The sequence below is a fragment of the Oncorhynchus mykiss genome, chromosome 12, assembly GCF_013265735.2.
Source record: "Oncorhynchus mykiss isolate Arlee chromosome 12, USDA_OmykA_1.1, whole genome shotgun sequence".
NCBI classification, from domain to species: Eukaryota; Metazoa; Chordata; class Actinopteri; order Salmoniformes; family Salmonidae; genus Oncorhynchus; species Oncorhynchus mykiss.
In genome coordinates, this window is record NC_048576.1 from 99,885,820 (window position 1) to 99,901,057 (window position 15,238).

Consider the following 15,238-nt stretch of genomic DNA (forward strand, 5'->3'; position numbering starts at 1 on the left):
CAACCTATCAGAGCTCTTGTAGCATGAACATGTTGTCCACCCAATCAAAGGATCAGAGAATTGATCTAGTACTGAAAGCATAAGCTACAGCCAGCTAGCACTGCAGTGCATAACATGTGGTGAGTAGTTGACTCAAAGAGAAAGATAATAGTTGAACAGTTTTGAACAAATTTAATTTCTTCCCAAATGTTTTTGTATTTATTTAACCAGGCAAGTCAGTTAAGGACAAATTCTTGTTTATAATATTATTATTATATTATTATACTTATTATTTTCAATGATGGCCTAGGAACAGTGGGTTAACTGCCTGTTCAGGGGCAGAACGACAGATTTGTACCTTGTCAGCTCGGGGGTTTGAACTTGCAACCTTCCGGTTACTAGTCCACCGCTCTAACCACTAGGCTTCTCCTAGGAGAAGGAGAAGCTAGAGATTCACTTTCAGTTTCACTTGCTTAGCTAGAAAATGCAGCTAGATACAGTTGTTTAGCCTATTCAAACACCCTGCTAAAACAGAGGGATGATATGTTAGCTAGCTGGCTATGACTATCCAACTTGCTTAGCTAGAAAATGCAGCTAGATACAGTTGTTTAGCCTATTCAAACACCCTGCTAAAACAGAGGGATGATATGTTAGCTAGCTGGCTATGACTATCCAACTTGCTTAGCTAGAAAATGCAGCTAGATACAGTTGTTTCGCCTACTCAAACACCCTGCTAAAACAGAGGGATGATATGTTAGCTAGCTGGCTATGACTATCCAACTTGCTTAGCTAGAAAATGCAGCTAGATACAGTTGTTTCGCCTACTCAAACACCCTGCTAAAACAGAGGGAAGATATGTTAGCTAGCTGGCTATGACTATCCAACTTGCTTAGCTAGAAAATGCAGCTAGATACAGTTGTTTAGCCTACTCAAACACCCTGCTAAAACAGAGGGAAGATATGTTAGCTAGCTGTCTATGACTATCCAACACAACACTGGAACTCTTCCAAGGTAAGCTTTGGTTTGACACATTTTTTGAAATCGGGGCCTCTGCCGTAACCGCTTACTGACTGTCAAATGTAACATTACTTCATGATTGTAGCAGCTTTACTAACTCGTTAGTTCTATTAGCTATGTTGACTGATGTTACTTTAGCTAATACGGTGACAACGATGTAGGCTGTGTGTAGTGGTTATGATGTGGTTTGGCTTGGAAAGGTTTTTTTTTTGCCTGGTCACATACATCTGATGTGTTGTACATTGAAGGCCACAAGCAAAGTGAAAAGGTGAGAGGAGGGGAGCACATAGATGCGAGAAGGAATACAACATGGCTGCTGTGAAAGTGAACTGTGTTTACGCGTGATCAGGGGTGTATTCATCCCGCCGATTCTGTTTAAACATTTTTTTTAACAGAAGCAAACGGAACGAAACGGGGAAAAAATGATGAAAAGTAACACAATAGAATAACAATAACGAGGCTGTACACAGGGGGTACTGGTACCAAGTCAATGTGCGGGAGTACAGGTTAGTCCAGGTCATTTGTACAGCACCGTTGTAAGGAAAATTTGAGTATCATGTATTAGCCTAAACCTACAGTTGAAGTCGGAAGTTTACATACACCTTAGCCAAATACCTTTAAACTCAGTTTTTCACAATTCATGACATATAATCCTCGTGAAAATGCCTTGTCTTAGGTCAGTTAGGATCACCACTTTATTTTAAGAGAATGTGAAATGTCTGAATAATAGTAGAGTGATTTATTTCAGCTTTTATTTCTTTCATCAAATTCCCAGTGGGTCAGAAGTTTACATGCTACCAAATACTAATTGAGTGTATTGACTTTAAATTGTTCAACTTGGGTCACACGTTTCGGGTAGCCTTTCACAAGCTTCCCACAATAAGTTGGGTGAATGGTGGCCCATTCCTCTTGACAGAGCTGGTGTAACTGAGTCAGGTTTGTAGGCCTCCTTGCTCGCACACGCTTTTTCAGTTCTGCCCACAAATTTTCTATGGGATTGAGGTCAGGGCTTTGTGATGGCCACTCCAGATACCTTGACTTTGTTGTCCTTAAGCCGTTTTGCCACAACTTTGGAAGTATGCTTGGGATCATTGTCCATTTGGAAGACCCATTTGCGACTAAGCTTTAACTTCCTGACTGATGTCTTGAGATGTTGCTTCAAGATATCCACATAATTTTCTTTCTTCATGATGTCATCTATTTTGTGAAGTGCACCAGTCCCTCCTGCAGCAAAGCACCCCTACATCATGATGCTGCCACCCCCGTGCTTCACGGTTGGGATGGTGTTCTTCAGCTTGCAAGCCTCCCCCTTTTCCTCCTAACATAACGATGGTCATTATGGCCAAACAGTTCTATATTTGTTTCATCAGACGAGAGGACATTTCTCCAAAAAGTACAATCTTTGTCCCCATGTGTAGTTGCAAACCGTAGTCTGGCTTTTTTATGGCTGTTTTGGAGCAGTGGCTTCTTCCTTGCTGAGCGGCCTTTCAGGTTATGTCGATATAGGACTCGTTTTACTGTGGATATAGATTATTTTGTACCTGTTTCCTCCTGCATCTTCACAGGGTCCTTTGCTGTTGTTCTGGGATTGATTTGTATTTTTCGCACCAAAGTACATTCATTTCTAGGAGATAGAGCGTGTCTCCTTCCTGAGGGGTATGACTGTTGCGTGGTCCCATGGTATTTATACTTGCGTACTATTGTTTGTACAGATGAACGTGGTACCTTCAGGCATTTGCAAATTGCTCCCAAGGATGATCCAGACTTGTGGAGGTCTACAATTTTTTTTCTGAGGTCTTGGCTGATTTTTTAAATTTTTCTTATGATGTTAAGCATAGAGGCACTGAGTTTGAAGGTTGGCCTTGAAATACATCCACAGGTACACCTCCAATTGACTCAAATGATGTCAATTAGCCTATCAGAAGCTTCTAAAGCCATGACATCATTTTCTGGAATTTTCCAAGCTGTTTAAAGGCACTGTCAACTTAGTGTATGTAAACTTCTGACCCACTGGAATTGTGATACAGTGAATTATAAGTGAAACAATCTGTCTGTAAACAATTGTTGAAAAATGACTTGTGTCATGCACAAAGTAGATGTCCTAACTGACTTGCCAAAACTACAGTTTGTTAACAAGAAATGTGTGGAGTGGTTGAAAAAATGAGTTTTAATGACTCCAACCTAAGTGCATGTAAACTTCCGACTTCAACTGTATAGCTGTTACATTGAACGGGTGAATGGAACATGAATGACAGTCATGAAACCAAAATGTGTCCTCCCAAGTCTTAAATGACACTGACCACCACTGATTGAAATACATGCACATACACCACTTTGGGCCAGTCTATTCCTGTAAATAGCTAACATATACACCGAGTGTTCAAAACATTAAGAACACCTTCCTAATATTGAGTAGCACCCTTTGTCCTCAGAACAGTCTCATGGACTCTACATGGTGCTGAAAGGGTTCCACAGGGATGCCGACTCATGTTCACTCCAATGCTTCCTATAGTTGTGTCAAGTTGGCTGGATGTCCTTTGGGTGGGGGACCATTCCATTCCATACACACAGGAAACTGTTCAGTGTGAAAAACCCAGCAGCGCTGCAGTTCTTCACACACTCAAACCGGTGCACTTGGCACCTACTACACCTCAAACCGGTGCACTTGGCACCTGGCACCTGGCACTAGGTGGACCCCTATAGAACTCTGGACAGGGGAACTCTGTGTGGACACCACTAGGTGGACCCCTATAGAACTCTGGACAGGGAAACTCTGTGTGGATACACCACTAGGTAGAGGCCGAGTGTCACTGTCACACCATGATTTATTACCACAACTACAAGTTATTGTTGAAATGGAATGGAGAGAAGTCTGTACGGTATTGTATTTCAGAAACAGTAATGTAACAGCCAGAACAGAGGGTGAATACTGAAGTAAGGGACAACTTGTGTTATTATTAGATGGGTGTTTGATGGAGGTATGATGTGTCAATCTGGGTAGTACTGCATGTCTTTACGAGCCTGTTACACACTAGGAAGTATATGTTTGATCAAGGAAGTGTGTGTGACTCTTTATAGCGCTGTATTTCTGGAAGTTGGAACATGCCCCTAAGATGAATGTCTCTGAGGAGAGAGAGGAGGGGGGCGCTGCCAACCCCCACACCCAGAGAGCAGTACCCAGCTGTCTCTCTATGACTGCTCCAGGGACAATCCTCAATGTTATCAGTGGACCAATGCCCTTTGACCCAAAGTAAGGTTACTTCTATACATGATACATTATAAAAAAGGGGAATTTCTCATAGATTTGTGGAGAATGTGAGAATGTAACAGACTACGACCTGGTTGGGAGGTTGGGGGTTCAACGTTCAATGCCTTTTCATATTACTGATCATCATTACTGTATGGAATACTAGGGATTAAATAATGATACAGGCTGCTTTCTACTACTACTGATCATCATTAATGTATGGAATACTAGGGGTTAAATAATGATACAGGCTGCTTTCTACTACTACTGATCATCATTACTGTATGGAATACTAGAAGGTTTAATTACTAAACATGCATTGTGGAAATCTACTTGATATTTCCTGAGGCTCCAACCAGACCCTGAGATCAGTCTCCGGTACCCAGCTGTCTCTATGAAGAGTGACTGGCTGGTCAATGGATCTTCCTGAATATGTTCAAAGTGGACCAATGCCCTTTAATCTCGGAATATATTAAGAAGTTAATCATGATATTACATTAGCTGAGAAATAGCCGTGAAGGATCACAACGTCTTTATGTTTTAATAATGTTCTTTCAGCTCTCTGACAAAGGATCAGTCCAGGTGTGCAGTGTGTCACCAGGTGCTGAGGGATCCTGTCTCTATCACCTGTGGACACACGTTCTGCAGACAGTGCATCACCAGATACTGGGAGAAACCTGCTCCTTCAGGAGACTATGACTGTCCTCAGTGTAGAAAGAGATCCAGAACACTTCCTGTACTACAGCACCTGAGTGAACCCAATGATGCCAGATCTACAGTGCCTTGCGAAAGTATTCGGCCCCCTTGAACTTTGCGACCTTTTGCCACATTTCAGGCTTCAAACATAAGGATATAAAACTGTATTTTTTTGTGAAGAATCAACAACAAGTGGGACACAATCATGAAGTGGAACGACATTTATTGGATATTTATATTTATTATAAATTATTCAGCCCCTTTACTTTCAGTGCAGCAAACTCTCTCCAGAAGTTCAGTGAGGATCTCTGAATGATCCAATGTTGACCTAAATGACTAATGATGATAAATACAATCCACCTGTGTGTAATTAAGTCTCCGTATAAATGCACCTGCACTGTGATAGTCTCAGAGGTCCGTTAAAATCGCAGAGAGCATCATGAAGAACAAGGAACACACCAGGCAGGTCCGAGATACTCTTGTGAGGAAGTTTAAAGCCGGATTTGGATACAAAAAGATCTCCCAAGCTTTAAACATCCCAAGGAGCACTGTGCAAGCGATAATATTGAAATGGAAGGAGTATCAGACCACTGCAAATCTACCAAGACCTGGCCATCCCTCTAAACTTTCAGCTCATACAAGGAGAAGACTGATCAGAGATGCAGCCAAGAGGCCCATGATCACTCTGGATGAACTGCAGAGATCTACAGCTGAGGTGGGAGACTCTGTCCGTAGGACAACAATCAGTCGTATATTGCACAAATCTGGCCTTTATGGAAGAGTGGCAAGAAGAAAGCCATTTCTTAAAGATATCCATAAAAAGTGTTGTTTAAAGTTTGCCACAAGCCACCTGGGAGACACACCAAACATGTGGAAGAAGGTGCTCTGGTCAGATGAAACCAATATTGAACTTTTTGGCAACAATGCAAAACGTTATGTTTGGCGTAAAAGCAACACAGCTCATCACCCTGAACACACCATCCCCACTGTCAAACATGGTGGTGGCAGCATCATGGTTTGGGCCTGCTTTTCTTCAGCACGGACAGGGAAGATGGTTACAATTGATGGGAAGATGGATGGAGCCAAATACAGGACCATTCTGGAAGAAAACCTGATGGAGTCTGCAAAAGACCTGAGACTGGGACGGAGATTTGTCTTCCAACAAGACAATGATCCAAAACATAAAGCAAAATCTACAATGGAATGGTTCAAAAATAAACATATCCAGGTGTTAGAATGGCCAAGTCAAAGTCCAGACCTGAATCCAATCGAGAATCTGTGGAAAGAACTGAAAACTGCTGTTCACAAATGCTCTCCATCCAACCTCACTGAGCTCGAGCTGTTTTGCAGGGAGAAATGGGGAAAAAATTCAGTCTCTCGATGTGCAAAACTGATAGAGACATACCCCAAGCGACTTACAGCTGTAATCGCAGCAAAAGGTGGCGCTACAAAGTATTAACTTAAGGGGGCTGAATAATTTTGCACGCCCAATTTTTCAGTTTTTGATTTGTTAAAAAAGTTTGAAATATCCAATAAATGTCGTTCCACTTCATGATTGTGTCCCACTTGTTGTTGATTCTTCACAAAAAAATACAGTTTTATATCTTTATGTTTGAAGCCTGAAATGTGGCAAAAGGTCATAAAGTTCAAGGGGGCCGAATACTTTCGCAAGGCACTGTAAACCCTAAACCATATTTGTTGATATGACATGGCAGGTATACAGGGTTCCCCCTGTAGAACTCTGTGTGGATACCACTAGGTGGACCCCTGTACAACTCTGTGGGGATACCACTAGGTGGACCCCTGTACAACTCTGTGGGGATACCACTAGGTGGAGGCAGAGTGTCACTGTCACTCCATGATTTATTCTTACCACAATTTCAAGTTGTTGTTGAAATGGAATGGAATAGTCCCAAAGGTTTAATGATCAGTGGAAATCAAGTTCACCTCAAATACTTACAATGATGTGACCTTTACCCAAGTCTGGTATGAGGCTATGATTTCAGTTCCCTCACAACATTCCATTTGGTTTTCAAAGAGAAAGGTAGAGCTAACCTGAAACAAGATACTTTTATCCTCATTGAAATGGGCATTGTGTTTTTCCCCTTTTGTATAAAAAATTTAAATCCCTACTGTAACTATGGTAACTAGGACCAGGCATACTGAATTACTGTGTTGTGTCTCTACAGCTGAACAACATGATGGAAGACCAGACATACTGAATTATTGTGTTGTTGTGTGTCTCTACAGCTGAACAACATGATGGAGGACCAGACATACTGAATTACTGTGTTGTTGTGTCTCTACAGCGGAACAACATGATGGAGGACCAGACATACTGAATTACTGTGTTGTTGTGTCTCTACAGCTGAACAACATGATGGAGGACCAGACATACTGAATTACTGTGTTGTTGTGTCTCTACAGCTGAACAACATGATGGAGGACCAGACATACTGAATTACTGTGTTGTTGTGTCTCTACAGCTGAACAACATGATGGAGGACCAGACATACTGAATTACTGTGTTGTTGTGTCTCTACAGCTGAACAACATGATGGAGGACCAGACATACTGAATTACTGTGTTGTGTCTCTACAGCTGAACAACATGATGGAGGACCAGACATACTGAATTACTGTGTTGTGTCTCTACAGCTGAACAACATGATGGAGGACCAGACATACTGAATTACTGTGTTGTGTCTCTACAGCTGAACAACATGATGGAGGACCAGACATACTGAATTACTGTGTTGTTGTCTCTACAGCTGAACAACATGGAGGACCAGACATACTGAATTACTGTGCTGTTGTGTCTCTACAGCTGAACAACATGATGGAGGACCAGACATACTGAATTACTGTGTTGTGTCTCTACAGCTGAACAACATGATGGAGGACCAGACATACTGAATTACTGTGTTGTTGTCTCTACAGCTGAACAACATGATGGAGGACCAGACATACTGAATTACTGTGTTGTTGTGTCTCTACAGCTGAACAACATGATGGAGGACCAGACATACTGAATTACTGTGTTGTTGTCTCTACAGCTGAACAACATGATGGAGGACCAGACATACTGAATTACTGTGTTGTTGTGTCTCTACAGCTGAACAACATGATGGAGGACCAGACATACTGAATTACTGTGTTGTGTCTCTACAGCTGAACAACATGATGGAGGACCAGACATACTGAATTACTGTGTTGTGTCTCTACAGCTGAACAACATGATGGAGGACCAGACATACTGAATTACTGTGTTGTTGTCTCTACAGCTGAACAACATGGAGGACCAGACATACTGAATTACTGTGCTGTTGTGTCTCTACAGCTGAACAACATGATGGAGGACCAGACATACTGAATTACTGTGTTGTGTCTCTACAGCTGAACAACATGATGGAGGACCAGACATACTGAATTACTGTGTTGTTGTCTCTACAGCTGAACAACATGATGGAGGACCAGACATACTGAATTACTGTGTTGTTGTGTCTCTACAGCTGAACAACATGATGGAGGACCAGACATACTGAATTACTGTGTTGTTGTCTCTACAGCTGAACAACATGATGGAGGACCAGACATACTGAATTACTGTGTTGTGTCTCTACAGCTGAACAACATGATGGAGGACCAGACATACTGAATTACTGTGTTGTTGTGTCTCTACAGCTGAACAACATGATGGAGGACCAGACATACTGAATTACTGTGTTGTTGTGTCTCTACAGCTGAACAACATGATGGAGGACCAGACATACTGAATTACTGTGTTGTGTCTCTACAGCTGAACAACATGATGGAGGACCAGACATACTGAATTACTGTGTTGTGTCTCTACAGCTGAACAACATGATGGAGGACCAGACATACTGAATTACTGTGTTGTTGTCTCTACAGCTGAACAACATGATGGAGAACCAGACATACTGAATTACTGTGTTGTTGTCTCTACAGCTGAACAACATGATGGAGGACCAGACATACTGAATTACTGTAATGTGTCTCTACAGCTGAACAACATGATGGAGGACCAGACATACTGAATTACTGTAATGTGTCTCTACAGCTGAACAACATGATGGAGGACCAGACATAATGAATTACTGTGTTGTTGTCTCTACAGCTGAACAACATGATGGAGGACCAGACATACTGAATTACTGTGTTGTGTCTCTACAGCTGAACAACTCTTTCCATGATGGTCTTGTCATCGAACCATCCCAGAAGGCCAAGGCCTCTTCTGCACACAACATGATGCACACTAGTGTCAATAAAACCCTGCAATAAAACCCACTAAATATAATTCTAGTGAATCCCTTGTCCTTCCAGGTGTTACACTATTAACAGCGAGTCATAGGTGTTCTCTGAAACTGGTCCTGGAGAGAGCTACTGTGCTGTGCCTTCTGATGCATGCTAACATGCTCCCTTTGTCCTGATGTTGTCCACGTTCTGATTGTGCCCACATGTTTAGACAGGTGTAGACGATTAAAAAAAACACATTGTGATCTGATCTGCGTGACCACATGTAGGTAGCCAGGCACGCTTTATGTCTTGATATTAATCAAGTGTAAACACATCTGGATGGTAATTTAAATCTTCGTTATACTGGCCTCGAAAATCATTGACAGATCGCATACTATTTATGGTGCTTTCAAGACAACTGGGAACTCTATAAAAAAATTACAAATGGGTCAAATGATGACATCATTGATCTTCAGGTAGTAACATCGGAGTTCTAGAAAGGTGCCAGAGTATCCGACACGGAAGTCTGAGTTGGATGACTGTTCAAAACGATTTTCACAGTCGGAGCTCGTTTTTTTTTGTTGTTGTCTTGAACACACTGAAGTCAGAAGACAGACATTTCCGAGTTCCCAGTTGTCTTGAAGGCACTGAAGTCGGACATTTCCGAGTTCCCAGTTGTCTTGAAGGCACTGAAGTCGGACATTTCCGAGTTCCCAGTTGTCTTGAAGGCACTGAAGTCGGACATTTCCGAGTTCCCAGTTGTCTTGAAGGCACTGAAGTCGGACATTTCCGAGTTCCCAGTTGTCTTGAAGGCACTGAAGTCGGACATTTCCGAGTTCCCAGTTGTCTTGAAGGCACTGGAGTCGGACATTTCCGAGTTCCCAGTTGTCTTGAAGGCACTGAAGTCGGACATTTCCGAGTTCCCAGTTGTCTTGAAGGCACTGGAGTCGGACATTTCCGAGTTCCCAGTTGTCTTGAAAGTGGCATTAGTAGACTGTTATGGGTATTCAGACAGTAGGGGAGGGTTGGTTAGTCTGGTGACAGGCAGCCTCACTGCTGCTCCCTCCGTCCCCTCAGACTGACAATCAGATGCAGGCCATCAGTCCAGTAAATTAAAATAAAACACATGATTATGCTCATTCAGCTGTGCCTCACAATACAACAAACAATGTATTACCAGTGTGATCATATACTTAAAATGTTGAAATGTCATTTCAAAATGGTCTGAGAAGAGCAACATTGACAGGGCAATTCAAGCATAGCTAATATGCAGTGATAATGTATTGGGCCTAAAGCCTACTGCATTGGGCCTAAAGCCTACTGCATTGGGCCTAAAGCCTACTGTATTGGGCCTAAAGCCTACTGTATTGGGCCTAAAGCCTACTGTATTGGGCCTAAAGCCTACTGCATTGGGCCTAAAGCCTACTGTATTGGGCCTAAAGCCTACTGCATTGGGCCTAAAGCCTACTGCATTGGGCCTAAAGCCTACTGCACAAACCTCATTGCTACCAGAACTGTTTTGAATACGTTAATGTTGCAGAAACTCTGAGTGTTAGACCTCGGCTTGCATTTTGACTCAAAGTGATCTTGATTCCAGAAAAGGTTGGTGACCCCTGACCCTAAATGATCTGAGGGTTGTGATTCTCTTGATTCCTGTGTTTGTTTCAAATCTAAAAAAAAGTATTTATGGTGAAGACAATAAGAAGAGGCAACACCCAGAAGAGTCAAAAGGTGATGTTCAACTATAGTACACGTTTTCCTTCGCTACTGCCAGTAATGTGGAGGCCAGGGTGGGACCCCACAGACTGTCTCCTGAGTCCTGTCCTTCACTACTGCCAGTAATGTGGAGGTCAGGGTGGGACCCCACAGACTGTATCCTGAGTCCTGAACAGATCAGCCAAGACAATAAGTGGTAGCTGAGTAGCTCAAGGTCTGCCAAAGGTAGACTAGACAAAACACCCCCTCTCAGAGTCCACATGGGCCTGATGGGATGTGGTCAACCAACGGGTTTGGGCTGATTACTTCAGATTTGTAATCAGATTAAATGACAAAGTAATTAGTAACTCAGTCGTTAGTAAATTAGTAACGTAAACAGATTACTTGGGTTACTTCTTTGGTTAGCCAGCATCTGCCTCAGTTTACACAGACCTGTCTGCTAAGACTAAACCTGTACCTGACGGACAGGTAGACTTGAATGTAGGCCCACTCATTTCCACGGAAACTAGGAGTAGCTGATGTCATCCCTGTGCTTGATGGGAAGTGAACAGGGTGGAGCTGTGTTGACTAATAATAAAAAAGTCCTCTTGTCAAAAATATCCTGGTGAAATGTTTGATTCTCTGGTCCTCAGTACGTGGGGTTAGCCCATGAAGAGGTTTTACAATAACATGGCAGGCCTATATCACTGGCCTAGAAAGAAAAACAAGGATTTCATCAACTCTTGAAATGAACTACCACTCCTTTATATTATAGGTCTATACAGAGACTACTGGATTACACATGACGTTGTGTGAGTGGTTGCCATGACACTACAGTCACCTGAGTGTAGACTACTCTCAGCAACAAGTGAGTTAACCTTTTACTGCAGTGGGCTAAATCAGGGTCACACAGCGTGTTTTCTGGGTAGTCTTAAACAAATTTACTTTGAAACAAAAGTATACACCTCACACACATGGTTATGGGCTTTAACAAAATAAGACACCTGAACCATGTCAGATACAGAGTTGAAATGTATTACATGTTGAGTTTGCATCTCAATATTAAACTTTGTATACATCACAGAATACAGTAATTTAGCAAGACAGTTTGCCATAGAAACACTGGGGGGGGGGGGGGGGGGGGGGTTTAAATAAAGAAGTGTTAATTATTAAATTATGAAAAACAATCAAATCCCACCCATGAGGCCACTAGAGGGCGATTTGGTCATTTGACTGCAGGAAAGCGATACCTCAGGGCGTCTACATTGTTTCAGAGTGGAACCGTGCGGAAAACTCAGGTATACTGTCTGCTTCCTGACCACTTGAGCCCCCAAGGTCGCAAGGACAGATTGAATAGGCATCAGAACAATGGGAAATGATACCTACTGTCAACTAAAGCTGTGAATTCCTCTGAGATGTGTCACAACACTGAGTCTGACGTAAACTTCAGGATGTCTGTTCTTTCTGGCAGCAGCGCAGGAAAACTCAGCTGGTAGCTGTTTTATTCTACACCGAACTAAAACGTAACATGTAAAGTGTTGGTTCCCATGTTTCGAGAGCTGAAATAAAATATCCCAGAATTTTTCCATAAACTTAAAAAAGCTTATTTCTCTAAAATGTTGTGCACACATTTATTTTCAAATCCCTGTTAGTGAGAATTTGTCCTTTGCCAAGATAATCCATCCACCTGTCAGGTGTGGCATATCAAGAAGCTGATTAAACAGCATGATCATTACACAGGTGCTGGAGACAATAAAAGGCCACTAAAATGAATCAAGTCTCTGCATATAAATACTTAGGGATGATGAACTGTCTATTAAAATGCATATTGACAAACTTTGTAAACGGCTAAAAATCAAGCTAGGCTTCCTCTATAGAAACAGGACATGCTTGTCCTCTACAAATAGATGACTAATTGTGCAAGCTACTTTTATGTCTGTTATAGATTATGGGGATATTATCTACATGCATGCTACGGCATCCATGCTTAAATCGCTGGAGGCTACTTATCGTTGCGCACTTAGGTTTATTAGGGGTTTATTACGGGTGCTAGCTACAGAACTCACCGCTGTGTTTTATATCATAATGTGGGTTGGACTTCGCTGTCCGTGAGACGAGAACAACATGCTCTCGTGTTTGTCTATAAAACACTTGTGAATAAACTACCTTCTGATTTATCATCACTCATCAATATTATAATTATAATTCCTAACACCAGGTCTCAAGCGTCGGATTACACTTGAGGCCCATGCGGTTTCCACAGAGTTGGGTATGGCTGCCTGTTCCTGTTACGCTCCTCGCCTATGGAATAGCCTGCAGACTAAACTTAAAACGTGAGACTCTTGTCCCCCTGTTGCTCATTTTAATTATTTATTGGAGCATTTTATTTTTGTTTTTGTGTTGCTTGTAACTGTTTCGGATAATGTTCTTGTGCTGTTAGTAGAATACCCTGTGTGGAAATGAAATCTGTTGTTGTATTTTTGGTTTTGTTCGTCTTGTTTAGTTTATTAATCATTGTACCTAAACTGTATGTATAGACATGTATACGCAGGGCCCAGCTGTAAAAGAGGTCTGTCTGTGTTCCTTGTTGAGATACAGGAATAATAATCATAAAAGGTGCAGTTTTGCCACACGACACGACGCCACAGAGTTTTGTGGGAGACTGCAATTGGCATGTTGACTTCAGGAATGTCCACCAGAGCTGTTGTTAATTACTCTACCGTAAGCTGCCTCCAACGTAGTTTTAGAGAATTTGGCAGTGCCTCCAACCAGCCTCACAACCGCAGACCACGTCAATGGCATCGTGTGGGCGAGTGGTTTGCTGATGTCAACGTTGTGAACAGAGGTCCCCGTGGTGGCGGAGGGGTTATGGTATGGGCAGACATTAGCTACGGACAACGAACACCATTGCATTTTATCGATGGCACGTTGAATGCACAGAGATACCGTGACCACATCCTGAGGCCCATTGTGGTGCCAGTCAGCCTCCGCCATCACCTCATGTTTCAGCATGATAATGCACGGCCCCATGTCGCAAGGATCTGTACACAATTCCTGGAAGCGTAAACGGTCCCAGTTCTTCCATTGCCTGCATACTCACCAGGGTGACATACCCATTGAGCACGTTTGGGGTGTTCTGTATAGGCTTGTAGGACAGGATGTTCCAGTTCCAACCAATTTCCAACATATTCGCACAACCATCGAAGAGGAGTGGGACAACATTTCACAGGCCACAATCAACAGCCTGATCAACTCTATTCAAATGAGATGTGTTGTGCTGCATGAGGCCGATGGTCTCACCAGATACTGACTGGTTTTCTGATCCATGCCCCTACTTTCTGTTCTGTGACCCAACAGATGCGTATCTGTCTGTATTCCCAGTCATGTAAAATCCATAGATTAAGGCCTAATTCATTTATTTCAATTGACTGATTTCCTTATATGAACAGTAACTCAGTAAAATCTTTGAAATTGTTGCATTTTGCATCACTAGGTTAATATCTTTTTTTGGTATGGCTTATTGAGGCCTAATTATTGTAAACAGTAGCGGACTTAGGTATGGGTGACATGGGCAGCCGCCCAGGGCGGCATCTTGCAAAAAATGCGGAATGGTGACATTTGCGTGATCGGTTTTCTAACACTCATTTGCATGTCAAGTCAATGATATCATGTCACCGTGTGGGACTGTGGGTCAATTAACCTTGTCGGAGTGGGCGTCCTGATTCTAGTTTGGAAGCTAGGCAGGCTACTGCCTGGGAAGGTCTCCCACTCAGAAGTACGAGATGGGGAGGGGGGCGGAGGTAGGTTGACCTCTGGTCTCTCCACTGGAAGCCAGAGGTAGAGGGAGCCGGGGAATCTATCAAATAGTGCACCTCTAACTTTATACAGTACTAATGCAATTAATAAAATCAGTCATACTACGAAATGCTACCAAATAAACCACAATTCATTCATAATACTGTGAATGTATAGTTTCACAGACATATTGTTGCATTTTTTTCCCTGGTTTGTGTGAAATGGTTAATAATAATATAAAACCAGTCTGCACAACACCAAGGTGAACTGGTTTAGTCTTGACTCTTGGTTAACAGTTGGAGGATGGGTAATGTAGTCATGACTCTTGGTTGACAGTGTTGGAGGATGGGTAATGTAGTCATGACTCTTGGTTGACAGTGTTGGAGGATGGGTAATGTAGTCATGACTCTTGGTTGACAGTGTTGGAGGATGGGTAATGTAGTCTTGACTCTTGGTTGACAGTGTTGGGGGATGGGTAATGTATTCTTGACTCTTGGTTAACAGTGTTGGAGGATGGATGGGTAATGTAGTCTTGACTCTTGGTTAACAGTGT

At 42.4% G+C, this 15,238-nt stretch overlaps 1 protein-coding gene across 1 annotated transcript in view; it reads right to left on the reverse strand.

Annotated features, from left to right (window-relative positions):
* LOC110539068 (NLR family CARD domain-containing protein 3) overlaps positions 1–15,238 on the reverse strand; it is a 1,005,455-nt gene that overhangs the window by 56,390 nt on the left and 933,827 nt on the right. The gene's annotated exons all lie outside the window — the stretch shown is intronic.